The sequence below is a fragment of the Citrus sinensis genome, chromosome 7 (genome assembly GCF_022201045.2).
Source record: "Citrus sinensis cultivar Valencia sweet orange chromosome 7, DVS_A1.0, whole genome shotgun sequence".
In the NCBI taxonomy this organism is placed as follows: domain Eukaryota; kingdom Viridiplantae; phylum Streptophyta; class Magnoliopsida; order Sapindales; family Rutaceae; genus Citrus; species Citrus sinensis.
This window is the reverse complement of record NC_068562.1, coordinates 23,088,092-23,112,770: the sequence shown is the minus strand read 5'-3', so window position 1 is coordinate 23,112,770 and position 24,679 is coordinate 23,088,092. Positions and strand designations below refer to the sequence as shown.

General features: G+C 34.0%; 1 pseudogene; it reads left to right on the top strand.

Moving 5' to 3' along the window:
* Positions 1-24,679, top strand: part of LOC127898877 (uncharacterized) — a 147,233-nt pseudogene that overhangs the window by 99,368 nt on the left and 23,186 nt on the right.

Here is a 24,679-nt window from a genome sequence, read left to right as displayed (position 1 = left end):
CTAAATTACTTTTGAGTTAACCCTTAAAAAAAAAATTGTAAAATAAAAAAAAGAGAAAAAAGAAAAAGAAAAAAGAGTGTGTTGCTACATTTGGAGGCCCATCTAACTAATAGATATGGAAGATTATTTAGAGTCCTAAAAGACGATGGAGAGGCCATCTTTGATCCGTTTGAGCCTTTCAAGCCATCCCTTTTATTTAATATCCATAGTTAACCCTTTTGAGCCTTTAAAAAAAAAAAAAACCTTTTCTTTGTCAACTTATCATCTTGACCCACTCCGATTTGGAGTATTACCCGATATCTTATAAGTTCCATCACCTATTTATGTTTGAGAAAATGTAAATAATTATTTTGTTCAGTGAAGTTATGCCAAATAAAAGCAAAAAAAAAAAAAACAAAAACAAAAACAAAAACAAAAGTTGTTGTTTCAAAAGAATAAAAATAGGTGAAATCCACCTTGCAACTTCCAAAAAAAAAAAAAATTCTCTGCATTTTTCTCAAACATACACTTTGTTTTCCTTATTTTCCTTCTTTGTTAGCCATGTCCCTAGCCTACGTTTCGTCCTAATAAAAGTCCTTCTTGATTTTAGGGAACTATAGTTTGAAGTAGAAGCTAGTTATATGGGCTAAAAAGATGTAGTGATGCATAATTAAAAAAAAAAAAAGATAAATAAAGTGGGTTGACTAACATTTTATTTGACTTGAGATCGTATTATTTCTAAGCTGAGGGCATATTTATTTCATCTTGGTGAGAGCATGTGATATCACTTCTTTATTATTTTCTCTCTCAATTACCATTCATTGGAGTGACTATTTTTATTGGGATTAATTTATTTGTGAGAGTGTCACTACTTCCAGTGAGATTTTGGGGTTTGACATGTCATTCTTGAGAGTAGCTAAAACAAAGTCTACTGGGCTAATTCATGTGGATGGTTGATGTGGGTGTGATGTTGCTTTAGACTGGAGATAATGCTTATACTTTTATTTGATTGCTATCATTAATCTGATGGAATAAATACGAGTGTTTCTATTAAAACAAAAAAAAAATTATTTTGAATTTGAATTTTGTTTTCGCTTTATTTGCTAGGGACTAGCAATAAGCTGGTTGGGGGGTGTGTTGAGTGTTAGAAAGTGCATATTTATAAAGGAGAAAACCGTCATTTTACATTTTAAGTCTTACTAACAACCCTTACTTTTATATATTTAACCTTCTTGTGATTTAATTACATGTGTTTTATTTTAATTAAGTATTTTATGTATTTTAGGGGCATTATAGTCATTTCACAATAAAGGAGAGATCAGACGGCAAAACGGACATCACTTTTGAACTCAGGACGGTCGAAAACCTTAGGAGGAGCATAAAAGGAAAAATGGCACTATTCACATGTACGGTACTATTCACGTGTACGGTACTGTATACGTTACTGTTCACGACACTGTTCACATAGACGGATGATGACGTGGCATTGACCGATGATGTGGCATTGACTGATGAGGTGTCACGATCCTGTTGGACTAAAATTCTTATGTACTGTTGATGGTGACGTGGCAGCATATCAGTGGACGAAAAATCTCGCGTACGGTGCATGCATCACACAGGATTATTTTCAACCAAACCGCGTTACTGTTCATCCGGGTCAAACCGCGTTACTGTTCAAAGTCGGGTCAAACCGTGTTACTGTTCATCCGCGTGGTCAAACCGTGGACTGTTGACTGATGACGTGGCGCAATCCTGAGCGTCCAAACTGTTTTTAATCCGATGGCCATGATTTACTCCATGTATCTATAAAAAGGGGGCCTCCCCCCCTAATTTGATATCTCTGAATCCATTTTTGGGATCCATTTTCTGTATTTCCCTCTCCATCTTGTATTTTCTTCGTATTTTAATAAATTCCCATTTTGCCCCTAGTTCAACTATGAGTGGCTAATTTTCTTTCAAGCTTTGGTTGAAGGTGAAGTCTCAACATGTGTCATGGGCTTAATTTGGTAAAATTATTTTCTCTTCCCCTCTAGTTTTTGTGGATGTTTTGACTTCTCGTCGACAAATAATACTAATCTTGTCTAGTACCGCCTTGGTTTCACCGGCCCTCTAGTATAAGGTTATTATTATTTGGCACGATAAGCCCTTAGCACCATATTGATTAGAGCGTGGTTCATGAGGTGTGGATTCCCCCTTCATGATTTAATTGGCATTAATAAGGAATATTTAGCCCATGATGCATGTTGATACGGATCCAGATACCCAAGTACGTCATTTCAATAGAATTCTCTTCAATTTATTCTCACCATTTCAATACCAATTTTAGAATTTATTCTCTCCATTTTAATTTAAGTTTTAGCATATTTCAATCATTTCCACCACAAATCCAATCACCCATTCACAAAATTAATTCTACACAATTAAAATCCACCTCCTCGTGGGATCGACACTCGTCACCATTAATCTATACTACAACAGATTCGTGCGCTTGCGAGTACATTAAAATTTGCACAACAGTTAACCTTTAAGTTATCGTCCAAATTTTATCTGATTAATATTCAGGGAATAAATCCACCGTCTACTCACGTTTATAAAGAAGGATTTTTTTTCTCTAACCAATTACGTGGAAGAGATATGAGTCTTTTGATTACAAGAGCTTGAACCCACTATCTCCATTTGTTTTTTTTTTTTTTTTTGATGAGTTAGGTTACTACTACTACTAGGCTAGAGCACTAGGATTAATTTTTTTGGAAAATTTGGTACTCGTTAATTTGACACAAACACAATTAGAAAAAGAGAACCATAAAATTAACAGCAACTTTTATTACTATTGCTCCATTACACCTCAGCTATTGGATAAAAACAAAATTAAAAAATAAAAATAAAAACAATTTGGGCTAGACATCTTGTTGACCTTGAGGAATACGTAACCTATTATTAGTGACGATAAATATATTTAGGCTATTCTATAATATAATTTATCTAGGATTGTCTATATAGCTAGTTTTCTAATTACAAAATATTAGTGGACTTCTTTTTAATTTCTCTCTATATTGAACAAACCACTATAACATTTCAAATTCTATAATTTTCTCTCTCTATTTTTATTCTTCTCTTTTAAGTTAATGTATTAATTTGTCATTTCTCTTTTGATGTAAGAATGGTGTTTTTTTTTTTGTGGTGGAAAAGTAATTTGACATTTTTAATCACAAGTAAATGATTAAGCTTTATATGGTATTGAGGTACTATATTATAAAAGTTGATAGTTTCTGATAAATATGACTTTATATAAGATATTTTGTAAAAATTAAAAGGTTATTATAAGTTTTTCATCATACAAGTTTGAGATAAAAGAAAAAACTTAGCTTCCAAACCACACTAGTAATTATTTATCAAATATTTCAATGTTATAGTCTAAAAATTATAGATGTCCAATAACAGTACCAAACAAGACCTTACTATCTACTCCGTAACTGCAATAAAAATAATTCTTGAAAAGCCAATAATGGAAAGAGTATTTTTTTAAATTAATAGCAACTGAAAAAAAAAATATAAGTATTACATACAACAACTCAAAGATGATAGAACTGTTTTAAGCACTCAATTGTCAACAGTTTGAGCTCTCCTTGTTGAAAACACTAAACTTGTTTTACAGGAATAATTCATTTAAGTGGAATGAGGTGTTGAATTGAACATGGCCCTTCATCATTATGCGCCATCATCATGATCCTACAATGTTATATCCATGAAGCATCTAATTGAGTGAATATTAGCTTTACACTTTGGATGCCATTAAAGGACTCCTTTAGAGCATGTTAGATGAGTGGAATATGTTTGGTACTATGATGAAAGCTTGGTGGAACATGTTAGGTGATGTGTATGTTATGATTATGTTTGTTTTTCATTCACTATAAATACCCATGCCATTTGTGTTATATGCATCAAGTGTAAAAAAAAGAAAGCATAAGAAGGAAAACAAAACTTCTAAGAATATTTTGTGAGAGTGTGTGAATTTTTCTTGTGATGTTCTTGAGCTTTCTCCAATAAAATTTATCTTTTATTCTTCGAATTCTCCAACAAAGTGGTATTAGAGCTAGTTATCGATGCTCCACATAGCATTGGAGCATATCAAATCGAAGAGTTCAACGAGACAAAAATAATGCCGCAAAAATCAGCATAATCGGAGTCCGAACACCCCCATAATTGCCGCCAAAAGTTTTCTATCCTACAACTAAGTCAACTCACCGAGTTGAACCGCATTGTTTCAAGCCGAACCAAATCAAGACAAAACCGAGTTAAGTCAACCGATCCGAACCGAATTGTTGACCGTGGACCAATGTTGATTGTTGACCGTCGTTCCCCATTGATTAGTAGTTGACCCATGTTTTTGTTGGGAAAATATGCTCTTTAAAAGCATATATGTTTATTTAATTGTAATAAACAATTTTTCTGATTAATAAAATAAATGAGGTATTTTATTTAAATATCTTAATTGCATTAATATTTTGATTAAAGTCCATTTAATCATATTATATGTATTTATGTGATCACCATGTGGATTCACAGAAGACATAAATACAAGTTATCTTATAATTAAATAAATTTAGTTCGCAGTTGATAAATAAAGTTGGGGGCTTTATTTAGGTATAGACTGTAATAAATTCATTGAATGATTTGTCTTAATCATGTATGAATTTATTGATGTAGTACGACTACATTGAACAGGATCACATATGATATTTAATTAACTTTGTAATAACTGTCAGACTTATTAAATCTCATAGGCATTGATTTTACTGTAATCTTAATCTTGAGTTAATTATGATTTCATGATTGTAATTATCTTATGATTAAACTGCCCCGGGAACACCACAACAAAATGGGGTAGCTGAAAGGAGAAATGGAACTCTTTTGGATATGGTGAGATCTACACTTAGTTATTCGCCATTACCAATCTCTTTTTAGGGACTAGCACTGGAAACTGCAGTATACCTCTTGAACTTAGTTCCGTCTAAGTCAGTGCCTAAAACCCCAATAGAATTATGGTCATATCGCAAACCAAGTTTACGACATGTCCATATTTGGGGATCACCAGCACATGTGCTGAAACCAAAGGCAGACAAAATGGATTCACGTTCTGAGGTTTGTATGTTTGTAGGGTATCCCAAAGGAACAAGGGGAGGTTTATTTTATAGTCCTTAAGATAAAAAAGTGATCGTGAGCACACATTTCACTTCCCTCGAGGAAGACTATATGAATAACTTTAAACCTAAGAGTAAGGTAATACTTGAAAAACTGTCAGGTGATCAGGTTGATGCTCAGCTTTCAACGCCTGTTACAGAATAAGAAGAACAACAACAACTAGATGATCAATACATGATTATCCCTTAACAACCATCACTTTTAGAACCTCGTCGTAGTGGGAGGGTAACTACGTTACCTGTGAGATACATGTTATTGGGAGAAAGCTATACGGCTATCTCAAATGAACATGTACAAGATCTCACTAGCTACAACGAAGCTCTAATAGATAAAGATGTTAAATTTTAGAAAAATGTCATGAATCAAGAAATGGAATCTATGTATTCTAATAAAGTCTGGGAACTTGTAGAGGCACTAAATGGGGTAAAACCTATAGGGTGCAAGTGGATCTATAAGAGAAAAAGAGGAGTAGACGAAAGGGTGGAAATATTTAAAGCAAGATTAGTAGCAAAAGGTTTACTCAGAAAGAGGGAATCGATTATGAGAAAATCTTTTCTCCGGTTGCTATGCTTAAATCCATCAGGATTCTGCTCTCCATTACTACAATGTTAGATTATGAAATTTGGCAAATGGATGTCAAGACTGCCTTTCTTAACGAGCATCTTGAAGAAGACATTTACATGCAGCAACCAGATGGATTTATACAAAAAGGCCAAAAAAAAATGGTATGTAAGTTGCAGAGATCCATTTATGGATTGAAGCAAGCATCCCAGTCATGGAACATCAGATTTGATCAAGCGATTAAATCGTTTGGATTCATTCAGAACATTGATGAACCATGTGTGTACAAGAAAATTTAAAAAAAATCAGTAGCCTTCCTAATTCTTTATGTAGATGATATTCTCCTAATTGGAAATGATATAGGAGTATTGACTACAATAAAGAGTTGGTTAACAAAACAATTTGATATGAAAGACTTGGGAGAGGCAAGTTATATTCTTGGTATCAAGTCACTTCGAGACCGGAAGAATAAAACTTTAGTCTTGTCTCAAGCGGTCTATATCGATAAGATATTGGCTAGATTTAGCATGGAAATTTCCAAAACTGGTTTATTATCATTCAAACATGGAATTAAATTCTCTAAGGATCAATCATCTAAAACATCTGTAGAGATAGAGAGAATGAGACGAGTTCTCTATGCATAAGTTGTGGGAAGTCTCATGTATGCCATGCTTTGCACTAGGCCAGACATCTGTTTTGTGGTAGGGATGGTTAGTAGATATCAATCTAATCCTTAACCTGAACACTGGACTACGGTCAAGCATATAATGAAGTACCTGAAAAGAACTAAAAATTATATGCTTGTGTATTCTGGTGATAAACTCATTCCAATGGGTTATACTGACTCTGACTTTATGTCAAATAAGAATTCCAGAAAATCAACTTCCGACTATGTGTTTACATTGGGAAATAGAGCTATTAGTTGGAGGAGTGTGAAACAATCTTATATCGCAGACTCCACAACTGAAGGTGAATATGTGGTTGCATCCGAAGCTGCAAAAGAAGTTGTATGGCTCCGCAAGTTCATACAAGATCTTGAGGTGATACCTGCTGTAACTGCACCCCTTAAACTATTTTGTGATAATAGTGGTGCGGTAGCTCAATCTAAGGAACCAAGGAACCACAAGAAACAAAAACATATTGAGAGAAAGTATCATCTTGTAAGGGATATAGTGCAGAGAGATGATGTGGGGGTTACTCAGATTGCGTTACAGCAAAACTTGGCAAATCCTTTTACTAAGGCCATACCTGGGAAACCTTTTAACTTGCACTTAGAATCCATGGGCATGCATGAGATGTCAAATATGCTTTGAGAGCTAGTGGGAGATTGTTGGGAAAATATGCTCTTTAAAAGCATATATGTTTATTTAATTGTAATAAATAATTTTTCTGATTAATAAAATAAATGAGGTATTTTATTTAAATATCTTAACTGCATTAATATTTTGTTAAAGTCCATTTAATCATATTATATATATTTATGTGATCACCATGTGGATTCACAGAAGGCATAAATACAAGTTATCTTATGATTAAATAAATTTAGTTCGCAGTTGATAAATAAAGTTGGACACTTTATTTAGGTATAGACTGTAATAAATTCATTGAATGATTTGTCTTAATCACGTATGAATTTATTGATGTAGTACGACTACATTGAACAGGATCACATATGAGATTTAATTAACTTTGTAATAAGTGTCAGACTTATTAAATCTCATCGGCATTGATTTTACTGTAATCTTAATCTTGAGTTAATTATGATTTCATGATTGTAATTGTTATTCTATTTGAGTTACCAATAGGCACGATACATACTTGTAGTCAAGATTACCCGGTATTTTGGTGGGAGCAATTATGGGTATTGGAGTTATAAATTAATAATATAGAAATTGTACAACACATCTCTTGATGGGTTTTCGGCACTTGATAATAGAATTCTCTGGTTAGAGTGTGTCAACATATTTAGTATGTTGAAAATGATCATTAGAGAAAACCAGTAAGTATCAAGGATTAAGATGTAATTAAATTAATTGAACAGTTGAGATATCGAATTAAATTAATGATGTGGTACAAAGGATTGTGCAGTAAAGAAATCAATGTGGCTTGGGACAAATTTTATTCAAACATACAATTATGGAGGTCAATTCCAATCTTTTAGTGGAGTAGATTTGAAATTAAATAATTAGGCTAGTTTAATTACAGGCCTAATTGTTATAACCACTATTGTATGTTCCCAAATGATCCCCGGATTAGCTCATTTAATTGACTGCACCACTACTGGATTAATAAGTAAGATAACTAGCTATTTGGGTCAAAAGCCTAAATATATCATTTAGTGGGAGGCTTCATTTAATATGCTTGTATGTAAGAGGCTTTATGTTATTTTACAAGATGGGCCCCCTATAGAAAAAGCAATTAACGTGGCTTTTGATTTTCATTATTTGGAGCCTAGGGTTTTCACTAAAGGGAGATATAAAAATACTTATTTTCTCTAAAGAAAAATAGAGCAACAACTTTATACATATCAGAGAAAAAGATTTTTCTCTCTAATTTTGAGAGGACAATTTCTCGTGCTAGTTGCTTTAGTGGTGATAAAGGCGCCCACACGTCAAGTGCAGATCAAACCTGAGTCATAACCTGAAAGATCATTGGTGACAGTTCGTGATCTAATAAGCGTGATGGTGATGGATCGTGATCTAACAGGAGTGGTGGTGACAGATCGTGATCTGGGAGCCTAAATCACTTCAGCGGAAAAAGCCAAATCGAAGTTTCAAGGTACGATTTCTAGGTTACAAATTCTTATATATTATATGAGAGCGATCTTAAAAAGTTTTATAAAAAAATTAAAATACTGATTTTTCTCCAATAGTTCCTCCCAAGGTTTTTATACGTTCCAAATCCATCTATGCATTCAGAATCTCCAAATTCTTGCTCAATTTGCGAATTATGGAAAACGGTGGCATGATATCATTTCAAGTTCCACAATTAAAAAAGAGCAAGTTTGACCATTAGAGTATCAAAATGAACGCTCCCTTAGGTGCACATGATGTATGGGAAGTTGTGGAAAAAGACTTTTCCACGATTGAAAATTCGTTAATAGTGTGCTTTTCCTATCTATCATGTCCCATTTTGGGATATCCCGATATATATTATCGATCAGAATTGGGCCATAACAAAATTTTGGTCTATGCAGGCACCATAATATCTTATTGGGTGAGGGGGGGAGATTAGAATTAGAGATTGATAGAAAAGCAAGGATATGGGCTCATATAAGTAGGAAACAGAAAATATATATTCTAGTTCTAGCAGCAGGTATAAGTCCCCCTGGGTAGTGAATCAGAGCAGAGCAGAGCCCCCCCCCCCCAGGTGAGGACGATAAACTTTCCTCCCAACTTGCGGTGCAAAAGGAGAATTTGAAAGACTTGAAAAAGAAAGAGAATAAAGCAAAGTATCGCATCTTTCAATCATTAGATGAAGATGCTTTTGAAAAGATTGCTAGTGCAACCTCTTCAAATGAAGCATGTGAGAAGTTAGAAACCACTTACAAAGGAGGGAACAAGTTAAGAATGTTCATCTTCAAACATTAAAAAGAGAATTTGAATCCTTACATATAAAGGTATCTGAATCTATTTCAGATTATTTTACTCGGGTTATGATTGTTGCTAATGAATTAAAAAGAAATGGTGAAGAGCTAAACGAAGTAAGGATCTTTGAAAAGATACTTCGTTCGGTGAAATTGAAGTTTGACTATATTGTTATGACAGTTGAGGAAATAAAAGATTTAGAGACTATGACAATCGAAAAACTTCAAGGAAGGTTGCAAGGCTATGAAGAAAAAATGAAGAAAAAGTATGAGATTGAAGAACAACTCCTCAAGATGGAAATCAATCCAAAGAAGAAAGAAGAAAGCTCCGACAATGAAAGAAGGGATTATGTCTGAAGTAGAGATCGAAGACGAGGTAGGGGTCGTTGACTTTCAAAAACAACAACTCCAATTATGGAAAAGGAGAAAGCTCAACCAAAGGACAAGGTAGAGGCAATCTAAGATCGAGGTATGACAAATCCCAAGTATAGTGCTATAATTGTCAAAAGTTTGGGCATTATACTTCAAAATATAGAGCTCTAAGTACCAGAATTGATGAGAGAGTGAATTATGTTGAAGAGAAGAATAGTGAAGATGTTACGTTTTACTAGCATGCAATGACACAAGTAGAGGTCAAGAAAATACATGATATCTTGACACAAGTGTTAGTAATCACATGAACATAAACAGAAGCATGTTTATAGAAGTAAATGAATCTGTGAATGGCAATGTTGCTTTTGGAGATGATTCAAAAGTACCAGTAAAGGGCAGAGGAGACATTCTTTTTCATGCAAAAGATGGTAGCTACCAATTAATTTCAAATATTTATTATGTGCCCAGTATGAAAAGTAATATCCTCTAGGTCAACTCTTGGAAAAAGGTTATGATATTCACTTAAAAGATTACAGCCTCTTTCTAAAGAGATGACAAAGGAAACCTAATTATAATGGTGAGAATGTCGAAGAATATAATGTTTCCTTTAAATATTCAAAATGGTGTTGTAAAGTGTCTCAAGGCTTGTCGTAAATATCTAACCTGAATTTGGCATCTTCGATATGAACATCTCAACTTTGGTGGACTAGAGCTACTATCAAAGAAAAACATTGTGAAAGACCTACCTTCAATCAATCATCCCAATCAACTGTGTGAAGAATGTTTACTTGGCAAGCAGTTTAGAAACAACTTTCCAAAGGAGTCCAAATCAAGAGCTTAGAAGTTACTCGAGCTTATTCATATTTATGTGTTCAGTCCATTCAAGCCAAGCTCCCTTGGTAAAAGTAACTATTTTTTTTCTCTTTATCAATGATTTTAAAAAAAACTTGGGTGTATTTTTTTAGCAAAAGTCAGAAGTTTTTTAATCTTTCAAGAAGTTTAAAGCTGTAGTGGAAAAAAAATTGGATACCATATTAAAGCCCTGAGATCTGATTGATTTAAAGAGTTCACTTACAAAGATTTTGTAAAGTTTTATGAATCAAATGAAATTCGGCGTCCTTTGACAGTTCTAAGATCCCTACAACAAAATAGCGTTGTAGAAAGGAAGAACAAAACCATTCTTGACATGGCAAAAAGCATGCTCAAGAGTAAGAGACTACCTAAAGAATTTTGGGCTAAAACTATTGCATGTGAAGTCTACTTATCCAACCAATCTCCAACAAAAAGTGTATAGGGCAAGATGCCATAAGAAGCATAGAATGGAAGAAATCCTGGCATTTCCTATCTGAGAGTTTTAGAAGCATTACCCATGTGGAGAAAATAGCTAAGCTAGATGATAAAAGTGAGAAGTTTATCTTCATTGGCTATGACAACAATTCCAAAAGATACAAGTTATACAATCCAAACAACGGGAAGATCATGATCAATAGAGATGTAATTTTCAATAAAGAAGGACAATTTTGGCCTACTATGAATGACTTCAACTTCTTTCCCATTGAAGAAGATGATCATACACAAATAAAACAAATAGAAGAACAATAAGAGTCAGTTGCTCCACCTATCTCACCATTATCAACTAAATGTGAAGATTCACTACCATCTGTCTTAAATGAAAGAACCGAAGAACGTATAAGGAGTTTTCAAGATCTCTACGAGGTAACTAATAGACTTGACAATCTCACTCTCTTTTGCCTCTTTTCTAATTGTAAGCCAATCAACTTTCAAGAAGCTGCACAAGATGAAAAGTGAAAAATCGCAGTGGATGAAGAAATTAAGGCCATTGTGAAGAATGACACTTGGCAACTTACTACTTTTCCTAAAGGTCACAAGGCGATTGGTGTCAAATAGGTGTACAAGACGAAGAGAAATATCAAAGGAGAAATTGAAAAGCACAAAGCAATGCCGGTTACAAAAGCTTATAGTTAAAAGGCTGGCATAAAATATGATGAGGTATTTGCTTCTGTAGCCCGATTTGAAGCTATTAGACTTATTATTTCTTTGGGTACTTAGAAAAAATAGAAGACTTTTCAAATGGATGTGAAGTTTGCTTTCTTGAATGGATTCCTCAAAGAAAAAGTTTATATCGAGCAACCATTAGGTTATGTGGTGAAAAGACATTAAGACAAAGTTCTGAGATAGAAGAAAGCTCTTTATGGGTTAAAGCAAGCACAAAGAGCATGTAATAGAAAAATTGACAAGTATTTTCAAGAGAACAGCTTCACCAAATGCCCATATAACATACTCTCTACGTAAAAAAAAAAAAAAAGATAGAGATATTTTGATTGTGTGTTCGTAGATGGATGATCTCATCTTCATTGGAAATAATCCAAGCTTATTTAAAGAGTTCAAGAGAGTGATGATCAAAGAGTTTGAGATGATTGACATCAGAATGACGGTATATTACCTCGGTATTAAAGTTAAGCAAAAAGAAGAAGACATATTTATCTCCCTTCAAAGCTATGCAAACAAGACTCTCAAGAAGTTCAAGATGAATGATTGCAAATCTATAAGCACGCTAGTGGAATGCGAAGTCACATTATCCATACATGATGAAGGCGAAGACGTAGATCTAACATTCTTTCAGAGTTTGGTCGGAAGCTTATGTTATTTGACATGCACGAGACCAGATATCCTTTATGTTGTTAGACTTGTGAGTCAATACATGGATAATCCAAAAACCACCCATTTTAAAGCTGCAAAAAGAATTTTTTGCTACATCAAAGGTACAATTAATTTCGGCCTATTATACTCGTTTTATAATGACTACAAGCTTGTTGGATATAGCGACAACGATTGGGGTAGAGATATAGATGATCGAAAGAGCACCACATGATTTGTGTTCTTTATGGGAGACACTGCTTTCACGTTGATATCAAAGAAGCAACCAATTGTCACACTTTCCACCTGTGAAGCTAAGTACGTAGTTGATACATCAAGTGTTTGTCATGCAATTTGGCTCAAAAATTTGTTGAAAGAGTTAGGTTTGCCACAAGAAAAGCCAACCTAGATTTGCGTTGCTAACAAATCAACAATTTTCTTATCCAAGAATCCAGTCTTTCATGATTGAAGTAAACACATAGATGCTCGCTACCATTTTATAAGAGAGTGTATTACAAGAAAAGAAGTGCAAGTCAAGTGTGTGAAATCACAAGATCAAGTAGGTGATATCTTCATCAAGCCGCTTAAGCAAGAAGATTTTATCAGATTCAAAAATATACTTGGTATCATAGAATAAGTTTAAAGGGGAGTAATGAAAGCAATAAACTTGTTTTACACAAATAGTTCATTTAAGTGGAACGAAGTGTTGAGTTGTACATGGCCTTTCATCATTATGCTCCATCATCATGGTCCTACAATGATATGTCCATGAAGCATCTAATTGAGTGGAGATTAGTTTTACACTTTGGATGCCATTAAAGGACTCCTTTAGACCATGTTAGCTGAGTGAAATATGTTTGGTGCTATGATGAAAGCTTGGTGGAACATGTTAGGTGATGTGTATTGTTTTGATTATATTTGTTTTCATTCATTATAAATACCTATGCCATTTGTGTTGTATGTATCAAGTGTCAAAAGAAAAAAGTATAAGAAGCAAAATAAAACTTTTAAGAGTGATTTGTGTAGAGTATGAATTGTTCTTGTGATGTTGTTGAACTTTCTCCAATAAAATTTGTCTTTTATTCTTCAAATTCTCCAACACTCCTGATAACTACTACGATAATGAAACTAGAACAAGCTGCTCAATTGATTCTGCAAATAACAAGAAACTCTAGTTGTGTATAGGACAATTGTTTCATTACTGTTCAGTATATTTTTAGACCTTTCATTACATTTTCAATCATTCAATTAAATGTAACAATTGTCAATTTTCTAACAGTTGTTACCTTATCATGTAAGGTAACAAAATCCTTGTGTATAATATTCATAACAATCGAAGACATGTCAATTTGAACATAAAGAATAGTGTATTTGGTAAATCATAAACATTGCCTAACTATATTTGTGTGGCAAGTAATTCATTAAAAGCGTCTGGAATGCCTGGTAGGCACCAATGCAAGCAATCGTTTAATCTATGCTGATGATTGAGGTGTTGGCTCCAAAGCCTAAGCATAAATTGTAACAAATTCATGAGTTTTATTTAAATTTTTTAAGCGAGCTAGATTAGATTATTTTGCACTACGTTGTAGGAATTTATCTATTGAAAATTGAAATTTTATTTTTTTAAATTTTGAGGCTATGGTATTAAGAGATGAAATCAAAAGTATTAAGAGATGAAATCAAAAGTATTAAGTACATCATATGCATTTTCAAAAACATTTTTTTAAAAGAAGAATAAAATTAGTAAAATTTTCTACGTTGGGAGAAATTAATCTATGCAACTTTCTAAGAAATTGATCTCTAATGATGAATTAATCATCTAAAATCAAGTGCCTAAAGTTTTAATGATTGAAATGACACGCATGCAATTCATCAAAATTACTGAAGAAGAGATAAAGATTTGGAATGCGGATCTACTTTGAAATTTCATAAAATATAACTTAACGGATCCTCAATATGTCAACCTTGATGCAAAAGGAAAGAGACATTGGGAGAGGCTTGGACGCTTGGCTAGTGCCCTCTCCTCGAATGTTAACCCAATAAATTAAAAGAAACAGAAAACATGTATCATTAATAGTAAAGGTCTACAATCACTTAGTCCAATGTAAATTTTTTTTTTAAACCCTAATTTTGATGTTAGATGGTGACAAGAGAGAGAATGTGAGAATTTAGTCAAATAACTTAATCTGTAAATATTAAAATTATGAATGATAAAAACCTCCATAGGGACAGGTCTTTGAGGATGATTTTATATCTAATTTTTTATTTGGACAAGGATGGAGATAACTTTTTACTTAATTTCTTATTTAGAGAAGAGACGGAGATGAGGTAGAATCTCTATCCCTCTCCATTTTCCCATTTTCCCATTTCCCCATTTTAATTTTTAATTTTATTTTATTTTTATAGAATTATTAGTGAATAAATAATAAATTATAAATTGTAAAATATTAAATATTGATGTAAATAACAATATCAAAATATTTATACTAATAATATAAATAGTAGTTAATATAAATGTTTAATGTAATTTAGACTTAACTACAACCCAAACCCCACAATCCCACATACCCCACAATTCAAAAATCAAACTCTAAGTCATTCTCTCACAGTCTTACTCATCCTTTCCAAATTATTCGCACTGTAACCAGCACCGAACTCATCCTCATCTCATCATAGCTCAACAGCACATCGTGTTGTCGGTGGCCGAGCGACGTTAGCTAGCAGCCCCACATGCGTCGCTCCATAATCGATGGCCAAGATGTATCATTGCTCGTGGACAGCACTCACGTTAATATTATATAAAAATCACATTATTTGAATTTGTTTTGAAATTCATCATTTGAATATTATTTATACCAAAAGTTTGATGGAGTAGAATGAAATAAGATCTATTCATGATCATTCTCATTTTATTTTATATAGTTTTAGGTTAATATGATTAAATTTAGTTCTAAAACTAAAAAGATATCATTAATTTGAGGATCAGGGACTCGAGTATCCCTTGTCATTTTTTGGGGAGGGAACGAGAATCCTCTCACATAATTTTGATTGGGATAGGAGGGGACAAAGACATAAGCAGAACATCGGGTCGATGATGGCTACAAAGATGTTTGTCCCCTCCCCTCCCCTCCCATTGCCTAGGGATGGCAAAAAAGTCCGGGCCGGTCCGACCCATTCCCACGGGCTTTGTCTCGAACTTCGCACGTGAGGGCCTGGACAAAAGCTTAAGAAAAAAAGCTCGAGTAAGGCCAAAGCCCTCTTTTTAAAAAAATAAAAATTTGTAAATTAGAATAATAAATTCAAATTTAAAAAATAATGGAAAAAAAGTAAGCTTAAATTACTAATTTATATATCAATAATGAATCAAAAATTTTAAAATTATAATATTAAACTCTCTTTTAAGTGTTAATTAGTTAAGAGGATGCTTGAATTAGAGAATCCAATACTAAAAAATTAAATCTCTAAACTTTTATTTACTTTTTTTCTTTAATTTTATTTTATTTTGAAATATTTATTTTCTGTAATTCATTATTGATTATGATAACTTGATTACTATTAATTCAATTCAAGTTTACAACAATTTAAAAAAAATTAAAAGCATAAGCCTAGCCCAAGCCCGTAGTGGGCCTGGCCCAGACCTAGTCCTAGTCTTTTCACTTCTTATCTAATGGACTTGGGCCTAGACTTGGAAAAGCCCTACCCACGCCCTTAATTTGCCAACCTTACCATCGCCATCCCTAATCAAAATATGTAGCTATGTCTTTTAGGATTTTTATTTCAAAATTGTGATTGATCACTTTCTTAAAAGAAGTGGTTTATCCTATTATAAATGAATGGGAGATCTTGTTATTATTTTATGTAGTTGTTGAATTACCAAAATTTTATTTTTGTACCCTCATGTGTTTCTTGTTTTTAATCTCACGGTGTCAAGTGTTATTTTAAAATCTCACTATAATAAATCATTTGGATTAAAATGAATTGAGTCTTCATCATGTTTACAACTAGTCTCACAATGTTGAAAAGCACTGTTAAGACTTGTCTTAAATTTTATTGTTTAACCTTACCTATCAATTTAAGTTTTTGGACCAAACAATATCTATAAGGGCTAGTCGTAATTGTTGTGGCTAATAAAAAATAAGTCACTTCTTATAAGCTACTAAACAAAAAACCAGCTAGGTGTATGATAATATATATATATATATATATATATATATATATATATATATATATACACACACTATGACGATTGTGTGTGTGTGTGTATGTGTGCGCGCGCACGATCGTGTGTGTATGTTTGATAAATTTTATTAATATTTTGTTGTTTTATAACATATTGATCAAAATGTACATAAATTTAAACTGCCTGTTATTTTTCTAGATTAATAAATTTTCTTGAAAAGTTTACTTCAAATGAAAAAATATATATATTATCTGAAATGTAATGAACTTCATAATGTATAATTAAATTCTAATGTACTTTAAGTTACATGAACGGACTATTAAGTCATTAGAATCGATTGTCAAGGCATCCACCAATTAACACCAGTTAACTATTAATGGCATGGTTGACTTAACCTAGCATGCACGCCGGGTTAAAGAGCTGAGCTATTGGCATCTCTTAATAATTCTCCCAAAATCGAATTTTAGTATTTTCGAATTCTAACTTTAAATAAAATTGCATAAAAGAAATTGCAATTTTACTAAACGCGGCTATTTGGCTTCTTTTACAACTCTTTACACCCTAAATAGAAGTTTCTTTTATTACGAACCGTTGCTCCTGCATATAAATCTGGAATATTCCATTAAAGATTATCCTATTTTACAGAAAAAGTACCAATAAAATACAAATGTTGTTGCTTAGTTTCAAAGAAAGGAATGTTGTTGTTGTTTTCTAATTCAAGAAATTAATCAACTCAGCTAACAAATTTGTAGAACACTAGTTGAAACCACTCTGACCGATTATCCTGGCGTTTATAATTTATTTTAGGGGAAAAAACCACTCAGACACACTTGTTTTCATAAATAGCTACACAAATTTCTTTTTAATTAAACTATTACACCCTTTTATTATAACAATTAAAATAAATATAAATATAATAAGATAAAAATAATAATTAAATATCATATGATACAAATTAAATATTACAATAAGCATAATTAATAAAATAACATATAAAATAATTTTTTTATAATATTGAGCTATTATTTGTCTATCCCAACAAATTTTATTAATACTAAAACTATTAATTCAAAAATTGCTTTAAGATTTATACTAATCTAAACATAATTAAAAAAATATACAATAATGTAAATTCTATCAAAACTATAAATGTCAGGTATAATTATTTTAATATTATTAATTTGTCAAATAGTTTTTGTTTGGGGCATAAAAAGATAGTTACTTGAGTTCGAGGAGAAAGTTATCTGGTCGCATGTGCAAGCACGACCAGCGTTCTGTGAGGAGACTAGAATCAAGTCGCATGGTTTTGATTAATATCTCAGATTGTTAGAGCTTCATTTGGAAGTTCTTATGTACCGTATATGTACGTTATGCTATAATGTTTAAAGCACAATCAGGCGTTATAACAGCAGCTCAATAACTACACAAACAGATATATTAACTCTTAGATTCAAGTGGCATACTCAATTTGGTAACGGCCGCGCATTAAAGAATGAGCAATAACGCGCGACATGCATAGTTGTCTATAAGAACTGGGGGAGATCCAGAAAAAGGGATTTTTTTTCTTTCTCCGGCTGAAAAAGAGGAATTCTAGTAAAAAATAAAAAATGCTTAAAATCACGAGAGTAACATTATTATTTTCTTTACAAAGAAAATTCAATTGTTGACTTGAGCGTCGGAGGGTTTTCGCCGGAAAAAATCTAGCGCCCCTCACAGTTTTCTGTTGTTGCAGATCAAAGGAAGTATCGGTACAATTCAAATTCCACTATAGCAGTAAGTGACAATGTCCCATCAAAACAAATTAAAACGTTGACGAGACAATCTAGTCACCATCATCAGCTCGACCAGATTTCGGCATCAACAGTTTTATTATTATTAAAAGAATATGACAGATTAATAAGTTAAAATAATTTTTTTAATATTCAAAATAATTTATAAATTTTATCTTATTATATATTAAAATTATTTATTATAAAAGTTTATTTAAAGTCAATTATTAGATTGTTGTAATAGAAAAATATAATAGCTAAAAATGAGTTTGTATAACCATTTAAGCGAACCTTGGGATGTAAGTGGTTGTTCCCTTTACTTTATTAAGACATACAGCAAGTTAAGAATTTTCCACATTAACAAACAAAGAAAAATAAATAAATAAAAAGCTCGTATATAGAAACAATAAACACCATCAGCATGCTTCTGATGTGTTGGATTTATCTCCATTTTCTAGATATGTTTTGCCTAGTCATTTTTCTTCTCCAGGGATGTGTAGGACAATGTGTGTTTAGTCTTTTCATCATATGAACTCCATTTTTTTTTTTTTTTTTTGCATACGTGGGGGATTTGGGAAATTTACAAAAATGGCCATAAAATTTTAGCGTTTTTTAACTTTAACCCCCAAAAGTTTTTTCTATCATAACTAGCCAAACACCCTATTTTTGGACTACATTACCCTCATCACTTTCATCAAATTTACAAAGGCATGCCACTTTTCCCTTTTCAATTCCAGCACTACTAAACCTTAGCTCAACAACTTAACAAACTTCATCACTTAACAAAACGAAATCACTCTCAATAAAGTAACAAATTCCATCAAACAAGCATTGGATAATTGAAGATATAATTATTAATTTGGAGAGCTTCTTAAGGTTAGTTTATACTCTTACCATAACCTAAACTTTTAATCTATTGATTTTATCATTTGAGTTCGAAATTGAAGTGGGTTTTTATTGCAAACGTTGTTATTTTTCATTAACAAAACAATGTGACTTGTTAAAGTAGTTAGTTTGAGTTGAGAAATGAAGATCAATCATTGAAACCCCTGAAAAATCGAGCAAAACAGAAGCCCACAAAAAGTGAGACAGGCGTCTGCCTCACCAAAATATGTGCAACAGGCAAGTGGGACAGGCGCCTGTCGCACATATAAACCCACTGGTTTTATGTGAGACAGGCACCTGTCTCACTTGTTGCCACTGGTTTTATACGAGACAGGCTCCTGTCTCACTTGTTTCCACTGGTTTTATTTCTCACTTGTTCCAATTGATTTTATGTGAGACAGACACCTGTCCCACTGCCTGTCTCACTAAATTTCAACTATTTTTTGAAAGTCATAACTTGGGCTATATGTGTCCGTTTTAAGCGTATAAAATATCGTTTCGAAGCTTACAATGAGACGAATCAAATCCAAAATTGTATATTTCATTTCATCCACATAAATGTACTGCATATTCACTTTACTAGGTTTTGTAGCGTGTAATCTTATCTCTTTTGTTTTTTTTATAATTTTTAGGTTTAATGGATTCCATTGTACTTCAATTATGTTACAACGGTTGGTGGGAGACGTTAGCAGATGGTCGTACAGAGTACGTGAATGCGAAGAATGCAACATTTTTAGTTTGGAAAGATTGTACATTTGAGCAATTTTTGGCAAGGGTGTATGAAGTTTTACAGATAAATCCTAATTAATATAGTTTGACGATGAAGACAACTTTGAGGTCTAGTAACACAATGTATCGTGCATGTTCACTACCTATGGACATATTTAATGATGAGACGGTTAATGTTGTGTTGTACATTGCTTCTAATGTGGTCAATTATAGATGCATCCCTATATTTGTCACCACACATTCTCGAGTTCCGGCCGAAAATCTTGAGCCACTTGTGGAAAGTGAAACTTCGTTTAGAGCAAAAGAGTCTGTCCCCGATATTGAGGAAGAGGTGTTACCACAGCAAATGTCGTTCCAGCAACATTACTCTCCACTCAACGAAAACAATGACATTATTGATGATAACGACATTATATTAGCGGATGTTGAAGAAGATGTGTTACCATTAGAGACATCATGAGGGCAACATTACTCTCCATTTCACAATAATGAGTTCCGCAGTTATGATGATCCTGGTTATGACACCAACAACACAGAAGCTGATAATGCTTGTTTGGAACCGTTCAATAGTATGCAAGGCATGAACTCCAATACTGAAGTTGATGATAGAGGCATTGGTCATTCCGATATTCCTATCAATGATGAGGATGAGCATCAGTATGATATTCCTATTAACAATAGAGACAACCGACCTATTCCTTCGATGGCCCGTTCGAGGAGCAGGACAACAGTTAATCCCCTGGTAAGTCTTGCTCCAGTTTTGCCTTCAAACTTGGTTGCTCCAGACTTAGTTAGAAATTGTAATTCTACTGACATTGGTGTGGGAAAGTTGTTCGCTGAGAAAAATGAGTTAATACTGAAATTGCGCAAAGTGGCCTTGCGGGAAAAGTTTGATTTCAAGATTGCATGGTCCATAACGACACGCTTTGAGGTTCACTGTTCTTCAGAATCATATAATTGGCATTTTCGTGCAACAAGAGGTTCGAATGAGCAGAATGTTCCTTGGGTAGTGAGAAGAGTTGACAATGTTCATACGTGCTCTAATGAGGTTTTGCCTAGTGGTCTCCGTCAAGTAAGGAGTCGGGTTATTGGCCATCTTATCGTAGATAAATTTATTCAGGACAAACGGATATACACGCCGAATGACATTAGAGTAGACATGCACCAAGAATACGGTGTCCAGTTAACATATCAACAAGCATATCAGGCTAAAGAAGTCGGTCTTGAAATAGTACGAGGGAACCTTGCAGAGTCATACAACTTACTTCTCAAATACTATCACGTTTTGACCAAAGCGAATGAGGGCACAGTGATACACCTCCAACGAGATGGAGATGATAATTTCTTATACTACTTTATTGCGCTTGGATCTTCCATCAAGGGCTTCACGCAGTACATTAGGCTTGTGATCGTTGTAGATGGCACTCATTTAAAGGGGTTATATCATGAAAGCATGTTTGTAGCAACATGTCTGGATTGTAATAATCAACTGTATCTATTAGCTATTGGGGTCATGGATTCAGAAAATAATGATGCTTGGGAATTATTTATGACGAAGTTACACGGAGTGATAGGCGATAGGCCAGAGTTAGTATTTATCTCTGATCGATGCACTGCCATCAAGAGAGCCGTTTTAAAAGCATTTTACACTGCTGCTCATGGAGTTTGTTTTTACCATGTCAAAGGCAACATTAAGTCTAAATTCAGGATGTCCAAAGCTATTTGGGATCCATTCGAGCCAGCCTTTATTAATGCAGCAAAGGCATATGGACACGAAGAATTTAAAAGGCAACTTGAAGGGTTGTGGATGCATAGTCGGCGAAAGGAGAATTTTGGCCGAAAGAATGACCGTTCGTCCTATGTCTCAGCATCGATTTCATGTTTTGGGTGGTGGTATGAAGGAAGGGATAGTTGATATTCATGAAAGAACTTGCTCCTGTAAAGTATTCTAACTCGATCAGCTTGTTTGTGCCCATGCAATTGCTGCTTGTTTAACCGTCCGTGTGGATTACATAAGTCTTTGCTCTGATTATTACTCTAAAGATTCATTGGTCATGGCATATGCAGAACTAGTGGAGCCGATTGGTGACATGACAGATTGGGACATTCCAGAAGAAATCCAGGAAATCAGAGTTAACCCACCGATCGAAGCACCACCACTTGGACGTCGTCCAGAGTTAAGAATTCCTTCTATCGGTGAGGATGTTAACCGAAGAACTGTGAGATGCGGGCGATATAAACAACCAGGTCATAACAGCAAGAGATGTAAAAATCCCATTGTGTCGAATCTAAACTGACTGTATCATTCTAACTAATTATAGATTCTGAACTCTTATTATAATTTATTTTACAATTATATGTAATGAGGTATATTATTTTATGTTCATCTGCATAATAAGTACTAAAGTAGATCAACAATTACTTATAGCTAAACATATGAATATATCAAAAGTTTATATCTATTAGAAAAATAATCTACATCTAGACATCAAGTCTGAACACAATACAATTACTTACAAGGCAATATCACCCGTGAATATATCTACAGCAATTTTCTTCATAAAGTAATGCCCGTGGCCACCATCAAAATCAAGTTTTATCCCGAACATCAAATACATTATAAACACCAACATAAAAACGCTGCAATCACCACTTCCAGGTTCTTGTTGGGGCACATCCTTAACGATTCTTACTTTCCAAGGGTTGGCACTCTACAGCTCAGGTCGGATGTTGTAGAATCCAACATCTGGAAGCCATGGAGGGAAGACGACCTGAAGAGGTTTGAATTTACGCAAATATGTTTTGTCATCACGAAAGGTAACCAATGAGTCGTAAATTTGCACCCTCTTTGCGCAAAGGTCCGATCGAGCTAATACCCAATGATCGCCGCCCAAATTCACAGGGATGAATATCTACATAAATAAAATGTTAAATTAGCATATTTTATACACAATTACCATAAGATTGAGTGACAATTCTTACCATATCGACGTCTGTAAACGGTTTGGACATGATATCTCCCCGCCCATCTATATAGCTGTTCAAGTTGTTGCCATATTGTAATGAATGGACATCACAACTACCATTGTTCCATAATTACTTTAGGAACACCTATTACACGATGAGTAGGAAATTAATAAGATTTCGAGATATTTAAAACATCGAAACTATACTTAATGATTATAGAGTTCGTAAACATGCCCAAATGTATGTATATGTATGCGTGACGCGCTGCGGTTGTGTATTTGGAAACCGTCGTTGCTTCTCGCTGATCAAGTGGTAAAACGTGTAAATACGGTGTGAAGGGATTAAACCAAGTAAATTTAGAACATAATCCATGCCAGCGGAAAGGTGAACAATATTGTAATGTTTTGACCATTAAACACACTTACCTCGTCACCAAGCCACCCAATCAAAGCATTGCCCATGAGTATTTTAAAGAAATTTCAGGACTGTTGGATTGGTCGATCCACTTATCAAACTCCTCACATAGCCTTGAATCTTCTAGTCTCCTAAACGGATTCATATCCACACTCGGTCTTTCATCAATTTCTTAGTCCGTAATGTTGAGTGCGGGTAGAGGCCTGACATTCCTAACTCTCTTGAAAGGAGGAATGAAGTAAGGACTGCCAAAGATATACGACGGTTTGTACGGACGTCCAAATTTACTAACGCCGGGCGGTGCCTCTGTGAATATCTGTACATTGTCACCACTTATGTCCCCATAGAGACTGTACAATGACATGGGGGTGTGCTCGTCGTCATTACCAGCATCAGTATGCGTACCGTAGCCAGCATCAACATTCGGACCATAGCCATCTGGGGCCTGTTGTTTCGAAGAGACGAACTTATAAAACTAATTTTGGGTTTCAAATCATAAAAAAATAACAAAAGCATATGAAACTTGATCACCGTGTATGAGGGACCAAACGGAGAATCACCGTACGCGCCCTTTAAAGAACCCGCACCAAACGAAGCCATAAACCCCATGACCGCTTCTCTATATTGTTGTGCGTCCCTGCGTTCTGCCTGAAGTTCTGACTTTAGTTCGCTAATAGAACTGTGTCCAACCTGAAGTTCCGACCTCAACTCGTGAATGGAAGACTCTATTTTGTCCAGTCGTTGAGCAAAATAATCATTGTGGAACTTAGTCCTTGCCTATTATTACAAAATAAGAAAGCAATGAAAAAGTGCTGAAATTAGGTATATGTGATGAAACAAAATGATCAAGACGACGGAAGTAACCTTCGGCTCATTTCTGTCATCTGAATCATGTGCGGATTTGTAATGGTCGTCAGCAGCACAGTCATCCTCAACAGGACTCAGCTGCAGTCCTATTTGGCTCATGGTGTCATGATCCGCCTCTTTTGTCCCTGTAATGGATGGCGCTTTGATTGAAGGCTGGTGCTGCACCAAGTAAAACAGAAAAACAGTAAATACAAAAAAAACAAAAATTCAATTTTGTTTATATTTTAAATGATACTGTAAAGGATACCTACATTACGGACCCAACTTGGCAAATATGGCACATAATCCTCGATACTCTTCCAATAATTTGTGGCTCTCTCATTTGCATCCGGTTTGAGGGTTTGGAAAATGGTGTCATTCTGTCATAAAGAACACCAAATTTTCAATTAATATAACTATCTAGTATTTAACAGTTATATACAGACATACATATAAACGACTTACAAGATGCTCGTTGAGGTATGAATAGACTTCGCTGAAGTTTATATTTGAAGAAGCCACGGGCTTCCA